This window comes from Acomys russatus, chromosome 15, assembly GCF_903995435.1.
Source record: "Acomys russatus chromosome 15, mAcoRus1.1, whole genome shotgun sequence".
Classification (NCBI taxonomy): domain Eukaryota; kingdom Metazoa; phylum Chordata; class Mammalia; order Rodentia; family Muridae; genus Acomys; species Acomys russatus.
In genome coordinates this window covers 64256594-64273807 of record NC_067151.1, presented here as the reverse complement: position 1 = coordinate 64273807, position 17214 = coordinate 64256594, and positions in this window count along the sequence as shown.

Below are 17214 nucleotides of genomic sequence, written 5' to 3'. Positions count from 1 at the left end.
TGCATCTTTGACAGTCTCATTTTCTCAGGATCTTTAGAGTAGTTGTGAGTCTCTGCTGTAACTGTGCCCACTGCATATAAAGTGTACTTGACCGAGGAGGAGGGCAGTGATGCCCATGTCTGTCAACACAAGTGCTCAGAAGGCAATTTGACCCACACGTCACATCCATTTAGTAAAACGCCAACAGCTGCCTTCCTGACATCCCCAGCCATCAGCTTTTGACTGGGCTTGAGTATCAGAAGTGAGTTCCCTTCTGTGGATTTGGCCTTAAGTCCAATGAGAAAGTAGTTAGTTATACCTATGATTGTACGAGTGGCTCTGCTTTGCCTGGCATTTTGGTAGTTTCTAGAATGTAGGGTCTCTAGCCCTTTCATCCCTGTCTCTCTGGATACATTCTTTGCCTTCTGCAACCCATTTTTTTTTACATTTTTTATTAATTTATTCATATTACATCTTGATTGTTAGCCTTTCCCCTGTTTCCTCTCCTTCTCCCCTCCCCTATGTCTGTGATTGAGGGAGACCTCCTCCCCCCATATATGCTCTCAGAATATCGAGTCTCTTCTTGGTAACTTGCTATCCTTCCTCTGAGTGCCGCCAGGCCTCCCCATCTGGGGGACGTGGTCAGAAGAGGGGCACCAGAGTTCGTGTGAGAGTCAGATCTCACTCTCCACTCAACGGTGGAGAATATCCTGTTCGTCGGCTAGGTCTTGGTCAGGGTTCGAAGCTTACTGCCTATATTCTCCTTGGCTGGTGCCTTAGTTTGAGGAGGAACCCAGGATCCAGATCTGCCTGTCATAAAGTTCTTCTTGTAGGTTTCCAGGACCCTGTGGGTCCTACTATTTCTCTATTCTTCCATGCTACTCTTGCCTAAAGTCTCAATAGGATGTCCTCTCCTCTGACCCACTTTCTTGGTAAGTAAAGTTTTTCATGGGACGTATCCCTTGGACTAGTGTTTTGATATAAGTGCGTATACACCATTTGTCTCTTTTTGCTTCTGGGTGAACTCACTCATTATGATAATTTCTAGATCAATCCATTTGTCCACAAATTTTGGGAATTCCTTGTTTTTAATAGCTGAGTAGTATTCCATAGTGTATATGTACCACAGTTTCTTAGTCCATTCTTCTACTGAGGGACACTTAGGCTGTTTCCATGTTCTGGCTATTATGTATAAAGCAGGTATGAACATGGTTGAGCGTATGTCCCTGTTGGCATTTTCTGGGTATATTCCAAGGAGTGGGATAGCTGGATCTTGAGGAAGCTAGTTTGCATTTCCACCAGCAATGAAGGAGTGTTCCTCTCTCTCCACATCCTTGCCAACATGTGGTGTCATTTGAGTTTTTGATCTTAGCCATTCTGATGGGTGTAAGATGGAATCTCAGTGTCGTTTTGCTTTGCATTTCTCTGATGACTAACGAGGACGAGCATTTCTTTAAGTGTTTCTCAGCCATTTGATATTCCTCTGTTGAGACTTCTCTGTTAAGTTCCAAGCCCCATTTCGCAATTGGCTGCAATCCATTTTTTTTTTTCAGGAGCTCCTACAACAACTCCAACTCCCTGGGGAGCTACTTCCAGGTGGGAACAGGATCCTTTTAGCTCTTTCCCAAAACAATTCTTAGCCTATTCTCCTAGCCAGTCTCTATTCTGATCTTCCACTTACTGACCTACAGAACCACTCTCTTCCGAGGAACCCACAGCTACCACACTTTCCTGAGATGGAGAGATGGCAACAAAACCCAAGGACCAGAACACCTACCTAACAAAGACAAGACACTTACAATCACAACCAGCTCAAGCCCAGGTGATTAGACACCAGCGCAAAAAATTGCAAATATTAATAGCTAAGACAAATATGCCTCCACTGCTGAAGCCTGCTCTGGTTAGAGGCCATGGAGGTGAACTGCTTATTAGCTTGGTCCGCATGGCTTGATCAGACTGCTTTCCTATAGTACCCAGGGCCACAAGCTGAGAGGTGGCCCTACCCACAGTACACTGGGCCCTGACACATCAATCACTTATTGAGAAAATGCTATAAAGACTTGCCTTAAGCCCAATCTTATTAATGGATTCTCTCACTTTAGGCTCCCTGCTCTCCAATGACTCGTGCTTGTGTCAAGTTGACATAAAACTAGCTAGCAACAGGAAGGTTCTCCTGAAGGATGAAAAAATAGAATATGTAGTTATGAAGGGATGTTGGGGAGACTGGAGTAGGATTTAATAATGGGGAGGGGCGTGAAAGAGGGGGATATGAAAGGGAATATGGGGAACATATAACAATTTACTATAGAGGCTTATATATATGCTATATATGCACACACACACACACACACACACACACACACACACACACACACATATATATATATATATATATATATAAAACATCTAAGTGAAGTCACTGTGTGTGACAGTAGAGACAATGCCCTACCTAGATTGCCACCAACTGAAACACCCAGTGCAAGGCATATTCTACATCTAGCTGGGTCATGGGTCAAAGGGACAACATGAAAACTCTCCATCTCAAGCTATTGCCAAGTCTGTTAGTTTCTCTCCACAACCCAATGGTAAAATTCTATTACTGAAGACAATACCTACCTATCTCATTGAACACGGAAAAGCCATGCTGGTGCCTAGCTAAAGTCATCACCCTGACTAACTAGTGTTCATCATAAAACTGAAAGGTACTCTGCACTCGGCTGGAGGAGAAAGGTTAACAGCAGCCCAGCTACAAACCCTGAAATTTACAGCAGTTACCTGCGTGTGTGATAAGCTGAGGCCAGAGTGGCACAAACATTTTGGAAGTAACCAACCACTATCTGTTTGCATGCCCAGCCTTCCGCATGAGACCCGTGTATGACACTGCTTGGGTGGCAAACTCCGTGAGACTAGATAGGCCATGGACTTAAAAGAAAGTTAAATATTATATTCTGCTGAGGAAGCACAGCAATACAATGACTCCCAACGGGATTTTGCCATGCCTGTAGATCAATGCCTTGCTCACCCATCCACACAGAAGCTTCCATTTGCAATGGGATGGGAACTAACATACACACCCACAACTGAACAATGTGCAGAGACTGAGAGGTGTTTGAAACAGTCCTACATGAGATGTTTTCATCAAGTCCCTCCCCTGAGGACTCAGGGAACTGTGCAGACGAGGAGTCAGAAAGTTTCATAGAGCCAGAAGGGATGGATGATGCCAAAGAGACAATGTCTTACAGACACAACAGGACTGACACACACCTGAACTCACAGAGACTGTGGCAGCATGCGTAGGGCCTGCAAAAGTTCAAGCCACGTGAGATCCCAGCACTGAGAGGGGAAGGGTCAAGAATTTCCATCTCTAACCAAGAGCTTTCTCTGACTGAAATCCACTTGCAAAGGGGAAAAAACCCCACAGTTTTCTTCAATAAAATACCACTGGGTATATAAAGCACACTTAAGGGTATGTTGCCTGCCCAGCATTAGATGGCCAACACACACACACACACACACACACACACACACACACACACACACACACACACACACAAACTCTCAGTAATATTTTTGTAGACTTTTTGTCTCATATTGTTTTGTTTGAATTTTTACCTTATTGGTCTTTTGCTGGCCTAGTATAATTTTGACCCTAAGTTTTTAATGATGTGTGTGTGTGTGTGTGTGTGTGTGTGTGTGTGTGTGTGTGTGTGTGCATGTGTTTTAATTTTATTTTTTGCCTGTTTTCTTTTTAAAGAGAGAAAAAAGAACCACATGGGGTTGGGTGGCTGGGGAGGTGGAGAGGATGTGGGAGGAGCTGGAGTTGAGGGGAAAACTGTAACCAGAATACAGTGCATGAAAAGGTTTTCAATAACACGCATGTACAGTCTACTCTTGAGCGCTCCATGGCACACTTCACAGAAGTGTAGATGGACAGATTTAGGGAGAACGCAGGCCTTGTCTAATCTTCCTGCCACGTTCTTCATGCTTTGCCACAGGAACCCTGAGCTGGGTTAACGTCTCCCCTGCTCTCTACAGTCTGCTCCCAGGAAGGACTTGGCTAACGCCCAGAGAGTGATTGATCTTGGAGATGCAATGCTGAGCAATGTAAACAGCGTGTGTGCTATGAGCTTCGGAATGGGAGGCATGGGTTGTTCTGGAAGCACATTGGAGAGGAATGTAGCGAACCAAACCTCCAGGAGGCAACTCCAGGCCAGACATGGACGTTGAGTGGGGTGAAGGAGGAAGGAGAAAACTGTTCCAGGAAGGCGTGACAGCAGTCATACCATCAGCATGATCTACAGGAAGATGGGCCAGGGAGAGACACATGGCTTCTCATTGACGAACTATCTTTCCTGGTGCCTTATACTGTCTGGAGGTGCCCTGATGGTGTCAGGACTCAATTTTTTGGTACACTTCCAATGACCTTGGAATCAAAAAGTTGAGGATACACTTTAAAAGACAGAGACCTGGGTTCTAGGTATCACTGAGTTTATGAGCAGGGACTGAGCTGTAAACTGCTGACCCAATGTGGGCTGGAATCATGGAACTGATGTGACAAAAAACAAACAAACAAACAAAAACACAAGATGAAATTCAATATGAACCTTTAATTTAAGATCCAGAAAAAAAAAACACAAGATGAAATTCAATATGAACTCTCAATTTAAGGTCTAGATTATCCAGATTAGCTGCACTTATTTATGAGTCACTGTGTATACAATTACATGTATGGAAAAAGCTTGGTTGATAATAATTTTAGTAAAAGCAAAGGATGACATTTCCTGTGCTACATGGCGATGGACCCTTTTATTTATTATTATTATTTGTTATACCCCCTACCCACCAACCCCAGCTCATCAAGTTGTATCCAGACTGAGCTCAGTCCTCCTCCCCTGTGGTCTGCCAAGGTAGTCCCACCAGGGGGAAGTGAACGAAAAACATGTCAAAGACAGCCCCTGCTCCCCTTACTAGGGGACCCACATGGAGCCTGAGCTGCCCTTCCCCTACATCTGTGTACAGGACCTAGGTTCAGCCCATGCCTGGTTCCTGATTGGTGCTTCCAACTCCACAACGCCCTCTGCACCCTAGGACCCTTGTGTTCTCTCTCTCTCTCTCTCTCTCTCTCTCTCTCTCTCTCTCTCTCTCTCTCTAATCTCTGGGTTTTTATTCAGTGACATGTGGTTACAGGAACAGATTTGTGAGAGACAAGCACGTCTAACAACTGAAGCTGTTCTGTGTAATCACTTAGGTGCCAGGGGCTTGCAATTTGCCCAACTGACAGTGTGATGGACTTAGAACAAGAGAATTAGAATATTTCACGAGCAGGTTTTCACCTTGTCTTCATGTTACAATACTGATATTCCATGTGTATTGGATTAAATCAAATAAATTAAATTTACCTGTCTCATTTTACTTTTAAAAATCGGTTAATAGAAAATTAAAAATATGTCCACCTTTAAAATTTTTCATTTTATTACATGTACATGTGTTTGCATGCGTGTGTGTGCGTCTGCACATGTGTCGGAGTACCCTCAGAGGCCAGAAGATTATATTGGATCCCCTGAAACTGGAGTCACAGATGGCTGTGAGCTGTGGTATCAGTGCTGGGAATGAAACGCAAACATCAGTCCTCTGTAAAAGCAGCAAGAACTCTTGATCCCCGAGCAACCTCTACAGCCCTTGTCTTACACTTTATACTTGTTGAATAGTGATCGTGTGTCCAGAGGAAGACAAAGAGGCAGCTACAGTTTTCTTCAGTGGCCCCACGTGCTCCCTCTATGTGCATCCATATACAAACAGCACCGACACACAGGGGCATGAAGTACTGTAGAGTACAGAATAGTGATGATTTTGCTGAGTGACCATGGATAAAAGATGCTATTTCTTCACCTGCAAAATGTGAAGAATTAGGTTAAATTTTCTTTTTTTTTTCAAGACAAAATATGTCTTTAAATTTGAAGTGCACTAGCTATCTTTGTTCCATTTTGTTTTCTTTTTAAAAATTTTTTACATATACATTTATATTATTACACATATATACAATAAACTACCTATAGCAAGAAGAACCATGATACAATCAGGAATTATATAAATGTTACATTCTTAGTGTTTTGGCTGTTTGTATTTGGCAGCCTTGAAGAAAACATCTTTCCTATCTTGGTGCTTCTAAAATTCTGAATGTAAATCAATCTCCACCACGTCTCATCATTATGAACTTAAACCATCTATCTAGACCTAAAAACATCTTCACCCCTAGTCAACTAAGCTTCATTGTAAAACTAAGCTACCTGATCTTCACCTCCATCAGAGGCTTGAGAAGGAACACACTTCATCACCTGAGAGGACCCTTGTTGCTAACTATGCTTTAAGAAGAGTTGCTCCTCTTGGCTCAGACGATGGACGCTTCCAGGGCTCTCTGTTTAGCTTGGGTCAATTGCAGTGAAGACAGGGCATGGTACCCCTCTGTGCACTGAACACATGAAGTTGGAATCCTTTCTCACATTTACAGTAACTTGAAACTGTTAGCATTTACTCCATTGTACAGATGGAGAGGTCAACTAGTATGTCTGTGCACTTCCCCATAGAAACAATACTAACTTTGTATTTTGAAAGGAATCTATAGTTTCCATTATTTGAACTGGCCTTCATTCAGAAAACAATTCAGCCACCTGGTATTTGGGGAATTAAATTCAATGAAAATAAACCAGCAAAGGAGGATACTAGAAAAAAATCAAGAAAAAAAAATAAATAAAAAGAACAATTTAGAGATGAAATGTGTCATTTACCCATGCATTAAAACGCTGAGTTTTATTTTGTGCTACTGTTTATTCTAATAATAGAACAGGTAGTGATATCCTGGAACAGATCAGTGAACAAAACATGTATTTTGGCTATCAAGGAGTTGAATTTATAGCAGATGAAAATGTATAATAAATAGACATATTGTTAAATCATGTAACACATTAAGTATACAGAGTGCTTTGAAACTAAAAAATAGTGTAGCCATGTAGCCTCAGGATGTGAGTAAGAAATCAAGCTACCAGGGAAGGTGGAGAGTGAGCTACATGTGTGAAGACAGAGAGGCTCACGGGAGTGCAGAGCTGTGAGCCAGAGGCTGTGGGAACGGTGCCCTAAGGTAACTCTGTAAACTCAGCCCCACCAACTCAACAGCTGGGGTCTTGGCTTAGGTGATTTTCTTGATCTATAAAATGTGGCTAATAAGCTGTAATTCTAGTCTAAATTGCAGTGATGATTAAATGAAATATAACTTAATACATTTCACATATCAAACACCAAACATATACTTTCGAAAGGGAAATACCACCCCTACGGGGAGAGGAAGAGGAATGTATGTTGGGTGGGGGAGGCCGGCTGCTGGCAGCTGGCTGCGCAGGGAAGCCAAGCCCCGCCTTAAGCAGAGGTGAGCTGAAGGAATGTAGACACAGGAATTCAGGGAAGCCCCAAGGGAGGATCGAAGGGGTTAGATCACGTGGCGCCGAAGGACAAGGATGGGTGAGTTGGTGTAGAGCACAGTTTAGGAAAACCCAAGTCAGGGGACAATAAAGGACTCGTGAGGCAGAACTTTCATATAATTTGATGAGCGTTTAAGCTTAAAAAGGCAGAGAAAAAGCAACCGTTGCAAAGGTTCCTCGGCAACTTTGCCCCTGAGATGGCTCCCAGGATCAGCTAAAGGAGACAGAATCCCAGGGGGTGGAGGCCTTGTATTCAAATAGAAACACTGTTTAGGTCTTCAGCAGAGTTGGAGCCTTAGTCACTGACAGGTTTCCTGGCTTTATGTGGCCTGGAGGGAAAAGGCAGGGCTGGGGTGGGGGTGGGGCGGATCTGTTAATCACGCACTTCCATGGTATCTCACTAGCATTTTTTCCAGAGGCTTGTTTTGGTCAGTGAGTAACTCAGGACCTAGTTCCAGTGAGTGTGGCCTCATTCCTCTCACAGCAGCGTGCCGCTTCTCACTGAGCTGGTAGGGTCCACGCTCTGATAGCAAGAGCGGAGGACAGTCACTGGAGCTTGGGAGGCTGAGGAGATTTCAAGCCATGGCAGATAAATGAACATGACATACTTTTTATTTGCCCGAACCCAAGCCATTAGAAAAGCACATTCCTGTGGCCTATATGGGCCACATGCAGGCAGATGTATAGACACACACAGCTAGGCTGGCGAGCTTGAAAGACCTCTATAGAATTTCACAAACGTGACATTTTTGTCAGGTACAGCTGGCTAGTAGACAATATAATTGTTTACTCTTGTGTTTCCTAGACATCCGATGACAATCATTTCATGCCGACTCATGTCCACCCACCATGTCTCACGTTAGTCATCTTGGTCAATGCCAGCGATCTGTATCACCACCGTATGGCTTAAAGGTAAACTGGCCCTAATGGCTGCCTGATGATTCTGCTATGAGATGGGTTTCTGGTGAATGGCACAGTGTTTAGGAGAATCTCTGGCCCCAAAGCGACAGCTATTATGACTAAACATGTCTCCAATGTGTTTAATACTGTGTTCTGGGAGCAGAGAAAAGTTAAAGCATCCTTTTCCCTCTCCAACCACTGAACGTCACTAAATTATAGAAACTCAGGCCTTTCCCTCAGGACATTCGCAGTCCAATAGAGAGTCAAGTCTTGGCCTTTTCCCCTTTCCATCCAAACCTCCAGCCATTATAAACAAAAGTCTTCACAATGTAAACATCAGTGAATTAAGTATAAATGAGCAACCACAGCATTAGGGATTTGTAGAGGGCATTTGCTTTTCTAACCCATGGGCGCTTTGGACTTACCACAGAATGTTAGATTATTTTATAGTAGATTTTATCTAAGGCTACACTAATTATTTTTATTTAGTAATGTATAGCTCTTGAGCGTCTTCGTGTTCTACCATAGAGGTGAGCTCTTCATCCATATTCATTGCTGCTGTGCTCATCGAGACATGGGAAAGCCCTACACGGCTATCATTTTGATAAGTGGACAGTGAATATGTGGTAAATTTACCCAGTTGAACATTATTTAACTGTTAATAAAAATAAAATTATGGAATTCACAGGTAAATGGATGGAGCTGGAGAAAGGCAAATTCTACAAGTCCTTTTCATATGTGTATGCTGGCTTTGAATTTTTAAAAACTATCTTTATTTTTATGTTTTTAATTAAAATTTAAGTACATAATTTTCCTGCCTCCAGCCCCTCCGATGTAGTCAACACTCTCAAACTGATAGCGTCTTTTTATATTATTGTCACATACACACATACAAAGATGTAATACAACAAGCTTTTTTCTCCCCTTTTTATTTGTGTGTGTATGGCTTAGTGATCACCACTTTGTATTGGATAACCAGTCAGGAGCCTCATCCCTAAAACCTCGAATTCCCCTCCCCTCCACAGTCATCAGTTGCCTGCAATTGTTCTTGAGTTAGAGGTGGGCTCTTCTGAGTTTTTCCTCCTTGTGTTTTAGCATGTTTATATTGATATTGTCATTGTTTAGGTCTTGTTTATGTAGATGTTTCTAGGAAAGTCAGCCACACAGGGAGCTTCCTGGTGTTCTGGATTTTATAATCTTTGCACCTTCTTCCACAGTGTTCCCTAAGCCGTGCATGGAGCAGCTGCACTGCACACATAACTACTGGGGCTTTAGACTTTTTGTTTTGCTCTTTTATGTTATTCCAGACAGGGTTTCTCTGTGCAACAGTCCTGGATGTCCTGGACTTGCTTTTGTAGATCAGGCTGGCCTTGAATTCACAGTGATCTGCCTGCCTCTGACTCCCGAGTGCTGGGATTAAAGGCACACGCCACCACGCCCAGCTGGCTTTAGACTTTTCAATCAACTAATTCTTTTCAATTTTTTTCATATGATATATTTTGACCATGTTTCCCCCTCCCCCAACCCCTCTCAAATATTCCCTATCCACCATACTTCTGCACACCCTCTCTTCCATCTCTCTTTGTTTCCTCTGTCTGTCTGTCTGTCTGTCTGTGTCTGTCTGTCTGTCTGTGTCTGTCTGTCTGTCTGTCTGTCTGTCTGTCTCTCTCTCTCTCTCTCTCTCTCTCTCTCTCTCTCTCTCTCAAAAACAAGCACAAAATCATAACAATGAAACCCCACAAAACATCACGGGTTCATTTTCTGTTGGTCAACTACTCCTGGACCCTGGAGTGTGTTTGAAATACACCTAGTGTCACTCCACCAGAGAAAACCGACTTTCCCTTCCCAACAGATCTCAATTGCAAATAGCTTCCTGGTTAGGGGCAGAACTCACATCTGTTTCTTCCTCTCAGGAGTGAGACCCTGTCTGGCTTGAACCCATGCGGGTGAGCATCTGTGAGTTCAGATGTGGTCAGTCCTATTGTGTTTGGAAAGTACGGTTTTACTGCTGACATCATCACCACTGGCTCGTACAATCTCCATAGCTCTCTGGGCCCTGAGGGAATGCTCCAAAGTCTCCCACTCTCTGCACAATGTCCGTTTGTGAGGTTTTTTTTTTCTTGAAATTGAGCGCTCATAGATGTTAGGAAGCCAGTAAGGGGCATTCAGAGGGCTTTTAAGGTAGGGAAGATAGAACAAAGGCTACCCGCATCAGCTATTTTCACATTGACCAGTTGGTCTACTCTGAGCTACAGTTCAAAGCCCGCTCATCTCTTCAGATTTGTTTTTGAAACTGCAGATTCTTCTCATGGTATATTTTAAGGCAGTGGTTCTCTTATTAGTCTTATTTTTCTATATTTTCACAAAGATAAAGTCACTGAGGTATATGGGGAGGAAAAAGTAACATGTAGTTTAACAAGAATTGTCTTGCTTGAAAGGCATCTGCAGCTTTAAAACAGCACAATTCACATTTAGAAACCCAGCTCCGCATCGTTCTCGGTTACCCCGGATCAGTCTCTCCATCTCTTTGCATCAAATCTATCAACTGTTGATCTCTGTCATCTCTTCCCACTCATCCATCTATTCATTTTTTGAATGTCAAAACAAATGGTACATTATCTTGGCTGCTTACACTTTTCCATAGTAATTAATTTTGTAATCCCATAAAAAGACATTTTTATTATTATATTAAGATCAGAAATTTGAGGTTTGAAAATGTTGAATGCTTTTCCTATCTCTCTAAGGGCTCTTTTCTCTTTAATGTATTCTGTGCATGTACACCCCCCCCAACACACATACACACACACACACATAAACACACATACACACACACACACATACACACACACAGACACACACTCTCAAAAATGAAATTTCACATAAAGCCACTAGGATCAGAGGTCTAATGAAAAATTACTGTTTTCTACTGTGGACAGAAAGAAGGAATTGAGGTGTGGCATGACCAGAATCCTTAAGAATTACTGCATTACCAGGGTTGAGGAAACACGGGAATGAAGGAAAAAGATGACTTTATGGACGGCCATTCACATCATCTCTCCAAGCACTTCCATGTCAAGCAAACACATTCTGAGATGGGAGTAGGTGGGCTGAGCTCAGTGGAGAGTGGCAGGCCAGGAACACCCAGTGATGACATGTCACAGAGCCATGTGGGCATGAGAAGGCAGTTGTCTGTGCTCAAGCCCTGTCTCATGTGCTGAGGGAAGAATTTAAGAGAGGAATAAAAAGGCTGGTGGCCAGAACGCGCGCCATCTGCTCACATCCTGAGGTGTTTGCAGAGCCTGTGCTGTGTGTAACCCAGGTAAGTGCCACACAGGGAACAGGAACAGGTGCCTCTTCAGACTAATGGCCAGATCAGAGTTGCAAGAAGCATTAAATTGTGATCAGGAAGATGTAGGGAGTGGCATTCCAAAGTAGAGAATGAGGGGAAATTTGAAAATAATCAAATGCAAATGAGAAGATTTAGGAATGTGTGTCACGTTTTCAAAGAAACTAAATTATATTCTGTTGTTCAGTGTGACCCTTTGGTCTTGTGGGATGTTGGCTACTGGGTTATTCAAGTGGTGACTGGAATACAATTTTGAAAGTCAGCCATGTTCATTTTTGGATCAGATGTACTGAGGACATCAGTGTTAGAGGAAGAGAAGGGAAGAGAGGCCAGTAGCTTTGTTTAGTCAGCAAGAAGACTGTTGTGGGGGACAGAGCCTTGGGCTGGGAGCCTGGAGGTCTGGAAACAACCCCCAGATACTGAGTGGGGACCAGCCAGGGGCCAGCACCTGCACTTCTCTTTGGTTTTTGTCTTGTTAAAGTTGATGGGTACAAATTGACCCCAAAGACCTTGTAGTTTCCCTCATTTGTGTAAAACCATGTGTTCCTGAAATTCTTTTGAGGGAATGACTTTGCTCTTTTCTGAAAGAGCTTTTCACCTTTAAGCTCCTTGAATGTTCTCAGAGTTCTGTGTGATGTGATAGAGTGCTCAACTGGACGCTCTGGTGGCTTTAATGATCAGCAACTTCCTTGGAACACTTGCCGAGTGCGTTGCTTGAACCATTCTGAATGGAGTTTGGTATGAGACACGGAAACAAAGCACTTAGTAAATGCTGAAGACAGTGAAGACCTCATAGTCCTCGCCTACGTCTGATCAAAAGACTCACGAGGAACTAGAGATGAAGCTGTGAGGACAAGAGTAGACAGTGCGGTCTTGGAACTTGGGTCTGACCTGTGTGTGACTCTCCCACAGCTCCCGTGCATCCACCAACAGAGATGCCCTGCCAACAGAACCAGCAGCAGTGCCAGCCCCCTCCCAAGTGCCCTCCCAAGTGCCAGACTCCAAAATGTCCCCCAAAGTGCCCTCCTAAGTGTCCACCTAAGTGCCCCCCTGTGTCTTCCTGCTGTAGCCTGGGTTCTGGGGGCTGCTGTGGCTCCAGCTCTGGGGGCTGTTGCAGCTCTGGGGGTGGTGGCTGCTGCCTGAGCCACCACAGGCCCCGCAGATCTCTGCGTCGCCATTGTCACAGCTCTGGGTGCTGTAGCAGTGGTGGCAGCAGTGGGTGCTGTGGCAGCAGTGGTGGCAGCAGTGGGTGCTGTGGCAGCAGTGGATGCTGCGGTGGCACTAGCCAGCAGTCTGGGGGCTGTTGCTGACTCGTGCCATGAGGACATTAGACTATCTGTGCCAATGGGAAGGCATGTTCAGATGACCCATCCCTGACTGCCGTTCTGCCCTGGTCCCCCTATCCTCCATGTCCAAGTCACTACAATGTTGAAATCTAACTCTGGAGATTCAAATTTTGTTCTACTTCCCTTCTGTGTGTCAGAGTAATAAAGCCTTTCCCAATGATCTTCACCAGACTCCTGTTTGTTTTATCAGCATCACTCCCGGAGGTCAGTCTTGGCAACCATGGATCACCAATGTACCGACAGCATGTTCTGAGACCAAAGTGACAAGGGCTGGGCCTCTCTCCCTACTCGAGCTCCATAAGTCACAAACACCTATGTTTTAATATGGGTAGGTTCTTCCAGGGAGATTAGGAAACCAGAGAATACTCAGCCTGGAGGGGAAGAATTGTCTCTTTGTTGTTTTGCCCAGTCCCCAGGTTCTAAGACACTTTTATGAGGACCGGCAGATCTTTATGGCCTGAGACTCCTTACATATGGGGGTCCTTGTAAACTTGTCTTTCTTTTCTGGCTCTCTGATGAACCCTTGACCCAGTGTCATGCGCTGGTGACTGGATATGGTTAATTCTCTCCCTCTTTTGAGAGGATACATCCTTTTCAAGCAGGGACATCCCAAGAATTGCCATCTGTTCGGAGGCTAAGACGTTAACATAGGTGAGCAACACAAGAAGCTCCAGATGCCCTCTATGAACACCTCCCTCGCTGTTTTAGGCTCAGCTCACTGGAGGGAGGGTCTCCAGGGTCCACTGTTTCCAGACAATGATCAAGAGGACACTCTCGTTGGCTAGCTTGGGGTCACCCATCTTCTCATTCCCTGAAGAATACACCTTGTCCTGCTGTCCACATTCTAACTAATGTGAATTATTACGTGGGCTGTCACTTGTAGTTCCAAATAACAGGCTCATTAACCTTGGGCCCCTCAGTTTATACTATTCAGTCATTAAAATTTCTGTGACACCAAGTCCATGCTCAATCTACTCTACAAAAATCAAAATAGAGGCTGGAGGGTCTTAGAATTTTCATGATATGGCTCATGGCTTGTGGAGGCACAAGTAAAGAGCTTGACCAGTCTGTTAGATTCTTTTCTTATTCCTTCCTTCCTGGAAATACAGGATACTTCAGTTCCACAGACCCAGACTGATAATTGGGGTTGTTTTAAAGTCCTTACGACCTTTTGTCCAGTAAGTTCTTCAAGTGCAAAAACTAGATCTCATTCTTGGAAAATACAATAAAAGAGCCAATGGGAGTGAACAGACTACCCAGAAAGTGTCCCAGTGCATGATATAATATCAAATATGTCAAGTGGGTCTTCATGTATCAGTAGAGTAGCTGAATAAGTTAAAAATTTTAAACTTCATACAGTACATTCTGATAACACTTTCTCTAACTCCTCCCAGGGTTGAAGATAAACAGAAAAGATCCAAATAATGATAGATAGATAGATAGGTAGATAGATGACACAAATAAATAGGTTAAAATGTAAAATTAAAGGGAAATAATACAGTATATAGTTTCCAGTAAATACAAAATTAAAAAATAATCAGAAAACATGACTCAGGCTGGAAAACTATGTTAATTGCACAAAAGAAACAGAACAAAGGTTTATTCTGATGAGCCAGTTTTTATCCAGAAAAAATTTCTAATAAATACAAATCATATAAACAAAGCAAAAATAGAAAAGTTAAAATACCCAATGGAAAAATAATCAGTAAATGCTAAGTATATGCCAGGAGTTCAAATGATAGAAATACACCAGTGAACAGATAGAAAAACACCTTGCTACACTATGAGTTTGAATTTTCTGAAAGAATTTCAATAAGTTCCATTTCAGACATTTCATATAAAGAATACATTAGGTATACAAGCATAGCCTTCACTGAAAGTGTTTAAATCATAAGTATAATTAAATCATTTAAAGATACTTCATTAATATTGAAGTTCTCAATTAGAATATCTTCATTTGAATTTTTAAAATTGCATTAAAATATTTGTAATTTGTTTTGGAAAATTTATACTTAAATATATATTTAAGTATAAATTAAATTACATGGGTAAATTATTTCTCATAAACCAAATATAGCATAAACAGAAGATGTTCATCTTCTCTAATCCATTAGGACTTGCCTTCATATGTAGTTTATATTACATTGTAGGTACTTATTTATTTATTTATTAAATTTAACTCAGAAATTTATTTAGGCTATGAATGGATTTTTTATTTTTTAAATATATTTTATTAGTTTATCTATATTACATCTCAATTGTTATCCCATCCCTTCTATCCTCCCATTCCTCCCTCCCTCCCATTTTCCCCTTACTCCCCTCCCCTATGACTGTGACTGAGAGGGACCTCCTCCCCCTGTATATGCTCATAGGGTATCAAGTCTCTTCTTGGTAGCCTGCTATCCTTCCTCTGAGTGCTACCAGGCCTCCCCATCCAGGGGACGTGGTCAAATATGGGGCACCAGAGTTCGTGTGAAAGTCAGACCCCACTCTCCATTCAACTGTGAAGAATGTTCTGTCCATTGGCTAGATCTGGGTAGGGGTTTGAAGTTTACTGCACGTATTGTCTTTGGTTAGTGCCATAGTTTAGCAGGACCCCTGGGTCCAGATCCGCCTGTCATAATGTTCTACTTGTAGGTTTCTAAGACTCTCTGGATTCTTCTATTTCCCCATTCTCCCATTCTTCTTTTACCTAGAGTCCCAATAGGATGTCCTCCCCTCTGTCCCACTTTCCTGGTAAGTGAAGACATTCCTGGAACATGCCCCTTGGGCTAGTGTCCAGATGTAAGTGAGTATATACCATTTGACTCTTTCTGCTTCTGGGTTAACTCACTCATTATGATCATTTCTAGTTCAGTCCATTTGTTCATAAATTTCTGGAATTCCTTGTTTTTAATAGCTGAGTAGTATTCCATAGTGTAAATGTACTACAATTTCTTTATCCATTCTTCTACTGAGAGACACTTAGGCTATTGAAAGCAGTGCTAAGAGGAAAATTCATAGCACTAAGTGCCTTTAAAAAAAATTGGAAACATCCCACATAAGCAACTTAATGACACAGCAGGAAGCCCCAGAAAAAAGAGAAGCAGAAACACCCAAGAGGAGTAGATGTCTGAAAATAATCAAACTCAGGGCTGAAATTAATAAATTAGAAACAAAGAGAACAGTCCAAAGAATAAAAAAATCAAGAGCTGGTTCTTTGAAAAATCAACAAGATAGAGAGACTGTTAGCCAAACTAACTAAAAGGCAGAGAGACAGTATCTAAATCAACAAAATCAGAAATGAAAAGGGAGCCAGAACAACAGACACTGAAGAAATTCAAAGAATCATAAGATCCTACTTTGAAGGCATATACGCCACAAAATTTGAAAATCTAAGGGAAATGGACGATTTTCTTGATCAATTTCACTTGCCAAAAGTGAGTGAAGAACAGATAAACAAGCTAAATAGTCCAATTTCCCCTACAGAAATAGAATCAATCATTGATAGTCTCCCAACAACAAGGACAACAACAAAAGCCCAGGGCCAGATGGTTTCAGTGCAGAATTCTACTAGACCTTCAAGGGCGAGCTAATACTGATACTCTTCAAGCTACTCCAAAAGATAGAAATGGATGGAACATTACCAAATTCATTCTATGAGGCCATAGTCTCATTGATATCTAAGCCTCACAAAGACCTAACAAAGAAAGAGAATTTCAGACCAATTTCTCTTATGAACATTGATGCAAAAATACTCAATAAAATACTAGCAAACCAAATCTAAGAACACACCAAATATATCATTCACCATGACCAGGTAGACTTCATTTCAGGCATGCAGGGATGGTTTAATATATGCAAATCCATGAATGTAATCCACCATATAAACAAACTGAAAATAAAAAACCACATGATCATCTCCTTAGATGCAGAGAAAGCATCCGATAAAATCCAACACCCATTCATGTTTAAAGTTTTGGAGAGATTGGGGATACAAGGCACTTTCCTCAACATAAGAAAGGCTATATACAGCAAGCCAATAGCCAAAATCAAAGTAAATGGTGAGATACTCAAGGAAATTCCTCTAAAATCGGGAACAAGGCAAGGCTGCCCACTCTCTCCATATCTCTTCAATATAGTACTGGAAGTTCTAGCCAGAGCAATAAGACAACAAAAGGAGATCAAGGGT